General features: G+C 39.6%; 1 long non-coding RNA gene across 1 annotated transcript in view; it reads right to left on the minus strand.

Annotated features, from left to right (window-relative positions):
• Window positions 1-276: 276 nt before the first annotated feature.
• LOC311603369 overlaps window positions 277-13,046 on the minus strand; it is a 225,862-nt gene continuing 213,092 nt past the window's right edge. The window contains exon 3 of the long non-coding RNA XR_014781075.1: window positions 277-473. This is a non-coding gene — a long non-coding RNA (uncharacterized lncRNA). The remainder of the gene's footprint in view (window positions 474-13,046) is intronic.

Consider the following 13,046-nt stretch of genomic DNA (forward strand, 5'->3'; position numbering starts at 1 on the left):
AATCTGCCTCATTGGTGACTTGGGTTAAGCATGCATGCTTGAAAATCCATAATAAACAAAATGAAAGACATCCTTTGCCATCTTCCCCTCTGCTGAAAAGGAAATGCTGTTGCCAATAGTTAGGCAGCATGTTTTAAATTGAGAAGCTTCCTTGGCATTCCACGAGTTTGAACAGACATCAATAACACTGAAGCGTCTGTCCCTGTAGTGTCTTTAGGATGTAGCACTTGTAAAAATGAGACTTTCCAGCTCATTAATTTGTGTGTGCAAATAAAGTCCAGAAACAGTTAATCTCTAAAAAAAAACAGCTACTTTATTTTCATTCTTTAAAGACTGTCCCAAGCCTGGACTTCAGCTGAAGCTAGATGTAGGCCATCTCAAAAACTCTTTCTTCATTCCTCACTTGGGCCGTTCCCGAGAGTTTGTAGAGGAAGTACCTAACATAGCGAAGCACGTCCTAGACATTTCTTGTCCTGAAAATGATGGAAGATATCATTATTCAGTGTGACATAAGGGCTGTAGCAGGCCAGTTGGCATTGCTATCAATCAACCTGAGGGCATGTACTTGCCATGACAGTCCTTGGAGCCATAGTAAGATTGGGCTCCCTTCCTTATTATACACCCATGCAACCAGTCAAAGATGGTTTTATAAGTATTCTCTATTCTAACACTGTTGTGGCAACTAAAACTTGGCATTCTATAAATATGTTTCATTTTCCTGCTTTTGAAAAATGAAGGGATGGCAAAGGACAGAGAGTTGACAATGCTAATGCTGAATTTTACTTTCAAAATTCTCACTTTTTCTGCCTCTATTTTGTTTCCTACAGTGTAAAGTGTGAGGTCCAACCTCTTCAGCATCATAGCCTGGATTATTTCATCCCCCAAAGCTGGTCTCTTTCCTGCTCTTCTTTCTCCTTCAGTCCATGACTCAAGTCAACTCATAGATTGTCCCTGACACCTGCTTCACACCAGAAAGTGCCATTGGCTAGTATATTCTTGCTCTTTATAATGGTCACCAACCCCTGTAGTTGCTTTCTAAGCCATCATCTTGGAATAATAAATAAAAATTAACCCCTGACATCATCATTCTGAGATATCATTCCATTTCCCTCTTTTTAAATGTTATCAAATTTAAAAAATAATTTTTGAGAACTTCATTTATGAACACAGCATCTACATCACTTCTGCCCTTCCCATCCCCCACCAACTCCTTCCATGTCACCCTTTCTCCCTATGATACACATTTAGCCTTCTTAAGCAAAACATTAATTAATTAGAACTTGTTCTTTTTTTAATATTTTATTAATTTATTCATATTACATCTCAATTGTTATCCCATCCCTTGTACCCTCCCATTCCTCTCTCCCTCCCATTTTCATGCTACTCCCCTCCCCTATGACTGTGACTGAGGGGGACCTCCTCCCCCTGTATATGCTCATAGAGTATCAAGTCTCTTCTTGGTATCCTGCTATCCTTCCTCTGAGTGCCACCAGGCCTCTTTATCCAGGGGACGTGGTCAAATATGGGGCACCAGAGTTCATGTGAAAGTCAGACCCCACTCTCAACTCAACTGTGGAGAATGTCCTGTCCATTGGCTAGATCTGAGTAGGGGTTTGAAATTTACTGCGTGTATTGTCCTTGGCTGGTGCCATAGTTTGAGCAGGACCCCTGGGCCCAGATCTGCCCGTCATAATGTTCTCCTTGTAGGTTTCTAGGACCCTCTGGATCCTTCTGTTTTCCCATTCTCCCATACATCTCTCACCTAAAGTCCCAATAGGATGTCCTAACATCTATCCCAATCTCCTGGTAAGTGAAGGCTTTCATAGGACATGCCCGTTGGGCTAGTGTCCAGATATAAGTGAGTTTATACCATTTGACTCTGTCTGCTTCTGGGTGAACTCACTCATGATCATTTCTAGTTCAATCCATTTGTCCACAAATTTCGAGAATTCCTTTTTTTTAAATAGCTAAGTAGTATTCCATGGTGTAAATGTACCACAGTTTCTTTATCCATTCTTCTACTGAGGGACACTTAGGCTGTTTCCACGATCTGGCTATTCTGAATAAGGCTGCTATGAACGTGGTTGAGCATGTCCCTGTTGTGTGGTATTCCAAGGAGTGGAATAGCTGGGTCTTGAGGAAGCCCTATTCCCATTTTTTTGTGAGAAAGTGCCAGATAGATTTCCAGAGTGGTTGTACTAGTTTGCATTCCCATCAGCAACAAAGGAGTGTTCCTCTTTTTCCACATCCTTGCCAGTATGTGGTGTCACTTGAATTTTTGATCTTAGCCATTCTGATGGGAGTAGGATGGAATCTCAGTGTCATTTTGATTTGCATTTCTCTGATAACTAATGATGTTGAGCATTTCTTTAAGTATTTCTCAGCCATTCAATATTCCTCTGTTGAGAATTCTCTGTTTAATTCTGAGCCCCATTTCTTAATTGGGTTGTTTGGTTTGGTGGTGTTTAATTTCTTGAGTTCTTTATATAATTTGGATATTACACCTTTGTCAGATGTAAGGTTGGTGAAGATCTTTTCCCAGTCTGTAGGCTGTTGCTTTGTTCTGTTGACAGTATCTCCTGCCTTACAGAAGCTTCTCAGCCTCATGAGGTCCCATTTGTTAATTGTTGATCTTAAGCCTGGGCTGTTGGTGTTCTGTTCAGGAAGTTGTCTCCTGTGCCAACATATAGAACTTGTTCTTAATACTGCACTTTCCATATTCAGTCCAAAATATTGCTTCAGGTTGACTCTGAATGAATGTCAAGCCACTTTACTATGACTTAATTTACTGACAAATTTCCACTTAAGCATTAAGTGTAAGAAGACAAATCAGGGAGATCCTCGGACTTCTCCACTTATTGTCTCCTTGAGGTACTAGGGACATGTCAACAGAGGCTTTTAATTCAATACAAATCTTAGTTTATGGAAATTGTCAGACCTTACAGTCATTTGCTGATTATGGCCAGTGCATGTAAGCTCAAACATATTATGACAAATAAAAAAAAAACTCTTTACAGACGGATACCTGTTATCCTCCAGCATGTATCTATGGCAACCCTCATGTTTATGGGGTCACTTCCCCACAAAAGCACAAGCTGAATGATGGGGAAGAGGAGTTCTCCTCCATCTTTGTGTCTTATAGGTCTTCTGTATATATAAGACACTCAGTAGATATGAAGAATTTATAGGCAGAACCAGAACCTGGACCCAGTAAAAGAATTATAATTTGTTTGCATAACAGAGCCAGAAGCCATCTGGAGTAAGCTGAATAGTCCTGGTACAGTGGGGGAAGCCTCTGATTATTACCATGAACAGAGCATAGATTATCTTGCTGATTGTCCACACCACTTAAGAAACAAGTACAGTGGAGTTGAAAAGATAGCTTAGTAGTTAAAGCTATCATTTGGCACTCTCCCAGAGGGTGAGAGTTAAGTTCCACGTATCTCCAGCTCATTTGATTCACACACACACACACACACACACACACACACACCCCTACTACCTAAAAAAAATAAATCTTTAAAAAAGAGATAGGTGAAGTAATGAATTCTAGTTCTAATACAAAATAATAAAAGCAGGAGCAAATGGTAGCACTAGGATTCTAACTCAAAGCTCTTGGAATCAAAGGTACAAGCTTAACTACTATGTCACACTCCCTACTTACTGCTAACTTCTTTGTGATTTTAGACAAACCATTACTTTAAATAAGTCCCATTTTCTGCATGGGTAGCGTAAGAGGCTTTGGACGAGCTGTTCTCTAATGTCTCCTCCAGCCCTCGTATTATACAGTCCCATCAACCGTAATTAAGGAACATTTGCTTCAGAGCCAGGCTCTGTGACAAGAGATAAAACAGTTACCCATTTATGGATTCTTCTCATACCAAAGAGCCTGTTTTGCAATGTAAAAACCTGTGCTTCTTGCTCAAATCCTTTAGAACTCTTTTGCAAAAGTCCAAGAAAGGAAAGCAGTGCTTTTTCTCGCACACCCCTAAAAAGCAGATTGTGATAGAAAAAAAAAAATCACAACAGAACAGGAAATTATAACCAAGCCATTCCCATTTCCATGAAAGCAAACACCTCACCAAGGGGAAAAAAAATCAAATCCATGTCTTATATCTAAAGTCTCTGAGATGCCCATGATTACCATGTGGCTGCCTAAACAAATCTATCAGAGGACAGTAAAAAATGGACCATCTTTACAAACACCACTGATGAATGATGAAGTAATTCTGGGCCAGTATTAATGAAAAGCTTATCACGTGCAGAATGTTGAGCCAAGTGCCACCATGTAGGCAAGAAGATAATGTGAAATGTGTATGAGTAGGACAAATGGAAAACAATGGGACAACAGAGTTAGCCCCTGAAATGTAACTACTCTAGCCTTGGGGGGAGGGCCGAACAAAAGCATCAGTAAGGGGTCCTACCTGCACCTTCCCCAAGGGAAAGAAACCTTTTTGTCTGGCCTAGAAAATCATCTCTGCCAGGCAGGTGGTAATAGTAAGAACCAGGCACATCCTCTCCCACTTAGGCTAGACAAGGCAGCCCGGTTAGGGGCATGGGATGCAAGGGAAGGCATCAGAGTCAGAGAGGGTCCCCACTCCGGTTGTTAGAGGAGCCACATGAAGACAAAGCTATGCATACACTAGCTATGTTCGGAGCCTAGGAACAGCCCACGGAGGCTCTGTGGGCCGTCAAGGGTGCAGGTTAGTTGATTCCGTAGGTCTTGTGGAGTCCTTGAATGCTCTGGCTCCCTCCATCACTCCTCCAGCTCTCTTGTTGGATTTCTTGATCTCTGTCTAATATTTGGCTGTGAGTCTATACATCCGTTTCCATCAGATGCTGATTGAAGCCTTTCAGAGGATTTATGCTAGGCAGGAGCCTATCGTAGCAGAGTAACATCAGTAAAGTCAGGGATTAGTCTCTCCATGGGATGGGTCTTAAGCAGGGCCATTCTTTGGGTGGCCATTCCCTCAATCTTTGTTCCATCTTTGTCCCTGTGTATCTTAATAGCCAGAAACTGGAAACAACCTAGATGCCCCTCAAAAGAAGACATTTACACAATGGAATACACTGACCTACTCTTGAAGACTGACTGGAGACACACACACACACACACACACACACACACACACACACACACACACACACACAAACAGAGACAGACAGAGAGACAGAGACAAAGAGAGAATTACATAAGGAAGAAAAGTGGGACAAGAGGGAAGTGAAGACAGGGAGAAAGGAGGAGCAGGAATATCTTAAATACAATGACTGAAACCACTGACCTTTCCCTTTTGAGTTTTAGAAATATTTTCGGAGGAATGGAATAAAATATGATCACTCCATCTCAGCTCCCACCAATGGCATTCAAAAGTAGAAAAGATACAATAACCTCAATAAAAATGAGATTTATACAACTTAGAAAAAGTTTTAAAAAGTGGTAAAATATAATAATCAGGTGCACTGTTATAAGTCACATGTATTTGATGTAATATCCAAAGTAACTATTAAGAAAATGTACAAAAGTCCAATAGTACCTTCAAAACACTATGAATAAATCAGTTAAAAAATAGTTTGAAGCCCAGTGCGATGGTATACATCTATGATCCCAGCACTCAGAGAGGCAGAAGAAAGTAAAGGCAAGCAGATCTCTGTGAGTTTGAGGCCAGCCTGGTCTACAAATCCAGTCCAAGGCTACACAGAGAAACCCTGTCTCAAACCCCTCCCCCCACAAAAAAAAATCACAAAAAAGAAAAGAAAAGAAAGAAAGAAAGAAAATATAGTTTAAGCATTCTGTAGGAAGAAAAGAGAAATAGAAGAATTATAATCAAGAAAAAAATCAAAAATAAAATAACAATGGCAGACTTAAGGACATGGAAATTGTTAACTAATTTTAAAATTCTAACTACACCAACCAATGGACATATTTTTCAGAATGTATTAAAAATAAACAACTTGATAGTATCTAGCTAGAAATAATTTACCTTAAACTCATGCACAGATAGACTCACAGCAAAAAGACAGAAGACCATTTTTAAAGTAGGACTGGTTGCATTAAGAATCAATGAAGTACACTTTCCAATAAAGAAAATTGCTATAGGCAAAGAGCAACATTGCATAGGGATAAGAGTATAAATATGGCAGAAAAACCATACAATAACCATAAATGTGTGCACACTAAACAATACAGGTTGCAAATACATGAAAGGAAACCTGACAAAGCACACAAGAGAAATGAAAAAATTCAGACTTGCATTGGTATTGCAGCATCCCTTTTCAGAGGTGCAGGATCACTGGCAGGAAGTCAGAACAATTCAAAAAGCCCAAACAAAACCAATCAATCAGAGACCACAGACAACATGCTACCCCACAGTGCCAAGTTGCATGTTGCTTTTTATTCCTACACTCCTGGGAATACTTTCCAAGATAAATTATATTTAGAGGAAAATGCAAACCTCAATGAAGTTTGTTAGCATATAGCTTGTTGCCTGTAGGTTGCTTAGCAACCTACGATGTCATTGCTTACAGCCACCAGGTGTGAGCCAGACAATAAAAAGGCCAACCTGTCACCTTGTCTCTCTTTCTCTCCCTCTCTCTCCTCTCTCTCTTGCGCTCTTTCTAAGGGGTGCTCTCCCTCACCCACCTCTTCCACTGTCTGTCTCTGTCTCTCTCTACCCTCAAATCCCACTCATGCCCTTACTCTTCTCCCCTTCCCTTCCCAAATAAATCTCTCCAGAACATATTTGTTCCATGGCATCTCATTCTTTTGTTGTTGTTGTTGTTGTTGTTTTGTTTTGTTTATTGAGACAGAGTTTCTCTGTGTAGCCTTGGTTGTCCTAGACTCACTTTGTAGACCAGGCTGGCCTCGAATTCACAGTGATCCACCTGCCTCTGCCTCCCAAGTGCTGGGATTAAAAGCGTGTGCCACCGTGCCCGGCTTGGCATCTCATTCTTAATGACAACAAAGGTAAAGAGATTGAGGGGAGAGTTCCAGGATCACAGTGAGACTGAATTAGACATTGATACAGGACGACAAAAGGACAATCTTTGAACGTGTTGAAATTAACAATGCACTTTAAATAATCCAAGAATAAAAAGGGGGGAAAGCTTTAAGGGCAAAATTGAATAAAATGTTACCAAAACATATCAAAGCATGCATGGTATAGTTTAAGACGTGTTGAGAGGAGAATTAATAGCTCATTGAACACTGACATTCTAAGTGTTTTAACGTTCCATGCAGGAGAGTACAGAAACAAAGGTAAAATAAACCCAAACCATGAAAAAAAAAAACATGTGCTAGCAGAAAGGTATAGAGTCATAAGAAGAAAAAGAAAGTTGATCAAGTAAAAACTCACTTAAGAAAAGTAATGGAATTTAATCTACCTTTTAAGGGAGGCGTAGAAAAGAAACAAAAGAAAACACTAATCACTAACAAAGAGAGCAGAACTACAGATATTTTGTCTACTCCATTTTTTTGAAGGAAATATTATGAACTCCATACTAATGAATTTGATAACATGGAAGAAATGAAACATTTCTCTCTAAAGTATGATAAGATGAAATAATCATCTTATTTCATCTTAGCATCACAAGCCATTAAGGAAATTCTGTTTGTAACTTAAAATATCCACAAACAAAGCTCCATTACAATGCTCCCCAGGTTCACCCCCACCTCTTTACCTCTCCCAACTTGATGCTCTAATTTTTTGTTTGGTTTGGTTTGGTTTAAATAAACCACAGAGTCCAATTTGTGCTTCTCATGTGCCCCTGGGTCTGAGTCCATCCACTAGAGCGGTCCATCCTGCCAGGAACCACTAACTGAAGAAAACTGAATCTCCCTTCTCCCAGAAGCCGTCAACAGCTAAAAACAGAGTGACTGGGATCACTTTGCCTTGTTTCAAAGACTGTGTCAGAACTGTGTGACACTGACTGTAGGCTTTGCAATCGCTGCTTAGGATATGAGGCTTAGACTTCATATAGATTGCATGCACCAGTGAATGTAATGCTAACTGTAGGTTTCATATATAGATGTCATGTATTATATTTTATTTGAGTTTTAGTTTTCTACAAGATTTACTAGAGTAGATGCTGCCATATGCTTTTTTTTTTTTAAGTCTGTCAAGATGCTAATATGGCTTCAGTTTTAAAACTGCAAATAAAATGAATTGCATTGATTGGCATTCAAATGTTAGTTCAATTTTATATTCCCAGGTGAAATGTCATGAGTTCAGGTTCTTTTTAAACATAGTATCAGAGTCAGTTTCTTGAAATATTGTGTCAGTTTTGTGTATGTCTTTTTCCTACTGCTGTAACAAAATGCCAGCCAAAAGCAATTTAAAATAGAAAAAGGATTGTTGTGGCTCACGGTTTGAGGGTAGGAAGGGCTTCTTTGGGCTCAGGATGTAAGGACTGTAGCTTACTATAGCAGGGAAGGTGTGGTGGTGACAAGTGTGAGCCCTGCTCCCTTTGTATCACACTTAAGAATCAGAGAAAGGAACACTGGCACCCAACCTTCTTTCTCTTCTTTTGTCCATTTCAGAGTTGGTGTCCATGTGCTGATACTGCCAACCTTCATCAAACCCTCCCTAGAGAGATGCCTTAGAGGGGGTAGGAAAGCATTCTGCTCTTGTTGAGGAGCAGGGGTTCACACAGGGGCAGCTCCTACTCGCTGTAACTCCAGCTCCAGGGAATCCAAAATCGTCCTTTTTGGGCATCCCCAGGTAGTTGCACCACACACACACACACACACACACACACACACACACACACACACACACGCAAATGAATATGTTTATTTAAAATCAATTTCTTTGGAAATGCCCTGACAGACACATGCCCAAAGGTTTGTCTCTTGCTGATTCTAAATCTTTTCTTGCCAATCAAGTTGATCAATCACAGTTTATATTCATCTCTAATTCTTTTCTTCGTAATAGTTTGCTATCTTGCTATCAATATATTTTTGACTTCAAGAGAAGTTGTGAAGTTTCACTCCTCCTCAATTTTCCAAAATAGTTTGTGTAGAATCAGCATTGTTCCTCTCCTAAAATATTCAACAGAATTCTATACGGAAACATTTTTAGTTACAGTTTGTATGGGGGTGGACAGGAAGATGGACAGACAAATGGGTGGACAAGATAGATGGATAGATGATAAATAGATGGTAGATAGATAAAATACAGAGCCACTTGAGTGATTTTGATCATATTTTTGCACTTATTAGCCCTCATGTAGGTTATTAAGTTTATTAATGTAATTATCGTTTTAAGATTTATATAGGCTACAATAATATCAATTTTTATTTTGGATACTTGTAATATTTTTCTCTTAGCAGTCTGATAATTTTTTATCATCCCACAGAGAATTGTATTAGGTTTTGGTTTACTTGTGTTTCTCAATTGTCTTATCATTAATGTTTTATTCATTTCTTTTGTTTATTCTGCTCCATTTATTCTGACCTGTTTTGGCTTCTAGAGTGAAAAATTAAGCTCATTGGTTTGGGATGCATTTTACTCATATATATGGATATTTCTATTTATTTCCATGACACAGCCCCTAGGCCCAGTCAGTACCTAACTCTCCTCACTGGAGATACCAGATTGGAATAGGTTTGATCTGTAAATCTATTCAACTTGGAATGTTTCCTACTCCTTCCTCAAGTTTTTTCTTGGCCTGTATATTGCTTAGACATCACTTATTTAGCTTCTAAATGTTTAAGAAATATTAACTTATCTTTCTGCTACTGATGTCTAATTTAATTAAGTTAAAGTCAAAGAACAAAATTATTTGTACTTGAATCCTTTTGATTTAGTGTGACTTAAGGTCTCTCTTAGAGGAAGCTCTATTTTTCATAAAAGTATGAGTATTTGTTATAATTGACTAAAGTGCTGTTTAACAAAGTAATCTCTATCTTTATCAGTTCTATGTACTGATTTGATCAATATCTGAGAGAAAAATGCTAAAATTTCTCATTATATTTATATGCTTGTTTCTGTTATACTTCTATTATCTTTTGCTTTATGCATTTTGAAGCATTTTTTGCATGTGTGCATATGTGTGTGTGTGCGTGTGTGTGTGTGTGTGTGTATTATGCATACACACACGCATGTTATGGCCCAAGCTTGACAGTAAGCATCTTCCTCAGTCATTCTCCACCTTATATTAAGACAGGGTCTATCTATGACCTCTGCGCTTGATACTTTAGCTGGTGTGGCTAGCAAGCCTTGCTCTCCAGACTTCCTCTCTCTGCCTCCTATGCACTGGGGTTGCCGCTGGGCCACCATGCACATTCTGCTTTTGCCTAGATCCTGGGTATTTGAACAATGGTCCGTGGGATCTCAGGCCAAGCACTTTACCAGCTAGGCTTTCTCCCAGCCAGGAATGTTTTAATCAATACACATTCTTAGTAATCAACATTTTCATTAATAAATCATACTTTATCGCTTGTAAAAATGCTCATTGAAAAATCTACTTGGATGCTAGTTTGTATACTAACTCAGAGTATTTTTACCATTGCTGTTCAATTTTAATCTACTTTAATCTTTCTGTTTAACATGTTTTACAGTCAATATCTAGTTCAGTCTTAGTTTTTATCCAATCTGTCAACTTTCACCTTCTAAATGAAATGTTGTGTTGTCATTCATGATTATGTGTTCATTAGCATGCACGGATCTAAACGTTCCACTTTGGAGTTATTTAGGTTAGCCTTATCTCCCTTGTTGTTTTTCTTTTCTTTTCTCACTCATGCTCAGTCCTCTTCTGGACTGGACTGAGTGGTTTGATAGTTTCGTGCTACATTTTTGTTGGTTCATAAGCTACTTGGTCCTTGACTTCATCAGGATAGATGCATCTATGGCACGATACTTTCAAGTCAGAACACTTCCTTAGGGTTTATGAACTTTACATACTTTCATTTCCCTGCTCCTATTGTCCTACATTTTACTTCTAATTTTTAAAGAAATCCCACACTCTGGTTCTACTTTTTAAACTGTTGATTTGTTTAAGTGCACATAAGCTACATCTAAATGTCATTTGTGTTCCTAATGCCTATGATAATCATTCACTTCATTATTTTATTGGAAAAGGGATCCTTTTTGGATTTACTGCTGTTCTTCTTACAGGGTTGACTCAATTACTTTTTTATTCCTATGGTAAAACACCATGATAAAAACAAAAACAACTTGGGACAAAGGGGAGGACATCCTATTGGGACTCTAGATGAGAGAAGCATGGGAGAATGGCAAAGTAGAATTATCCAGAGGGTCCTAGAAACCTACAAGAAGAACATTAGGATAGGCAGATTCGGGCCCAGGAGTCCCGCTCAAACTAAGGCACCAGCCAAGGACAATACAGGTGGTAAACTTTAAACCCCTACCCAGATCTATCCAATGGTCAGAACATTCTCTATAATTGAGTGGAGAGTGGGGTCTGACTTTCTCACTAACTCTGGTGCCCCGTATTTGACCATGTCCCCCGGATGGGGAGGCCTGGTGGCACTCAAAGGAAGGATAGCAGGCTACCAAGAAGAGACTTGATACCCTATGAGCATATAAAGGGGGAGGAAGTCCCCCTCAGTCACAGTTATAGGGGAGGGGAGTAAGGAGAAAATAGGAGGGAGGGCGGAATGGGAAGATACAAGGGATGGGATAACCATTGAGATGTAATATGAATAAATTAATAATAAAAAAAACTTGGGAAAGAAAGGGTATACTTGAGTTTATATCAGCTTACAACTCTCAGGTCCTTTATTGTCACTGAGGGGAGTCATGATCTGAACTCAATATGGGAACAAAAGCAGTGGCGTTGAGGGAATGCTGCTTAATGGCTTGCTCCTCCTGGTTTGCTTAGCTTGCTTTCTTCTTCTTTTTTTTTCTTTATTAATTTATTCTTGTTACATCTCAATGGTTATCCCATCCCTTGTATCCTCCCATTCTTCCCTCCCTCCCATTTTCCCCTTATTCCCTTCCCCTATGACTGTTCCTGAGGGGGATTTCCTCCCCCTGTATATGCTCATAGGATATCAAGCAAGTCTCTTCTTGGTAACCTGCTGTCCTTCCTCTGAGTGCCACCAGGTCTCCCCCTCCAGCGGACATGGTCAAAGGTGAGGCACCAGAGTATGTGAGAAAGTAATATCCCACTCTCTACTCTACTGTGGAGAATGTTCTGTCCATTGGCTAGATCTGAGTAGGGGTTTAAGGTTTACCGCCTGTATTGTCAATTGGCTGGTGCCTTAGTTTGAGCGGGACCCCTGGGCCCAAATCTGCCTATCATAATGTTCTACTTGTAGGTTTCTAGGACCCTCTGGATCCTTCTACTTTGCCATTCTCCCATGCTTCTCTCATCTAGAGTCCCAATAGAATGTCCTCCCCTCTGTCTCAGTTTCCTGGTAAGTGAAGGCTTTCATGGGACATGCCCCTTGGACTAATATGCAGCCTTATTCATAATAGCCGGAACATGGAAACAGCCTAAGTGTCCATCAGTAGAAGAATGGATAAAGAAACTGTAGTGCATATACACTATGGAATACTACTCAGCTATTAAAAACAAGGAATTCCCGAAATTTGTGGATAAATGGATTGAGCTAGAAATGATATAATAAGTGAGTTAACCCAGAAGCAGAAAGACTCAAATGGTATATACTCATTTATATCTGCATATTAGCTTGCTTTCTTACAGCACCTAGGACCACCAGCCCCAGAGAGCATCACTCACACTGGACTCGGCCCTTCTTTTTCATTTATTAATCCAGAAAATGTCTCACAGGCTCAAACACTAGCTAACATAGTTGGGAAATGGTCTTAATTGACAGAGTCCCTCTTCTCAAATGACTGGCTTGTATCAAGTTGAGAAAAATCTAACCAGGACATTGAGATTTTACATATTTGTTAGAAACAGGATCTTGCCATGTAGCCCAAGCTGTGCACATAGACATGTACACACACGTGCCCACACACACACACACACACACACACACACACACAAACACACACACACTAGGATTATAGGAATGTACCAATCAGGTTGGACCTGAATATTGAATATTTCCCCCTAAT

Source organism: Acomys minous, assembly GCF_964271855.1.
Source record: "Acomys minous genome assembly, chromosome: 8".
In the NCBI taxonomy this organism is placed as follows: domain Eukaryota; kingdom Metazoa; phylum Chordata; class Mammalia; order Rodentia; family Muridae; genus Acomys; species Acomys minous.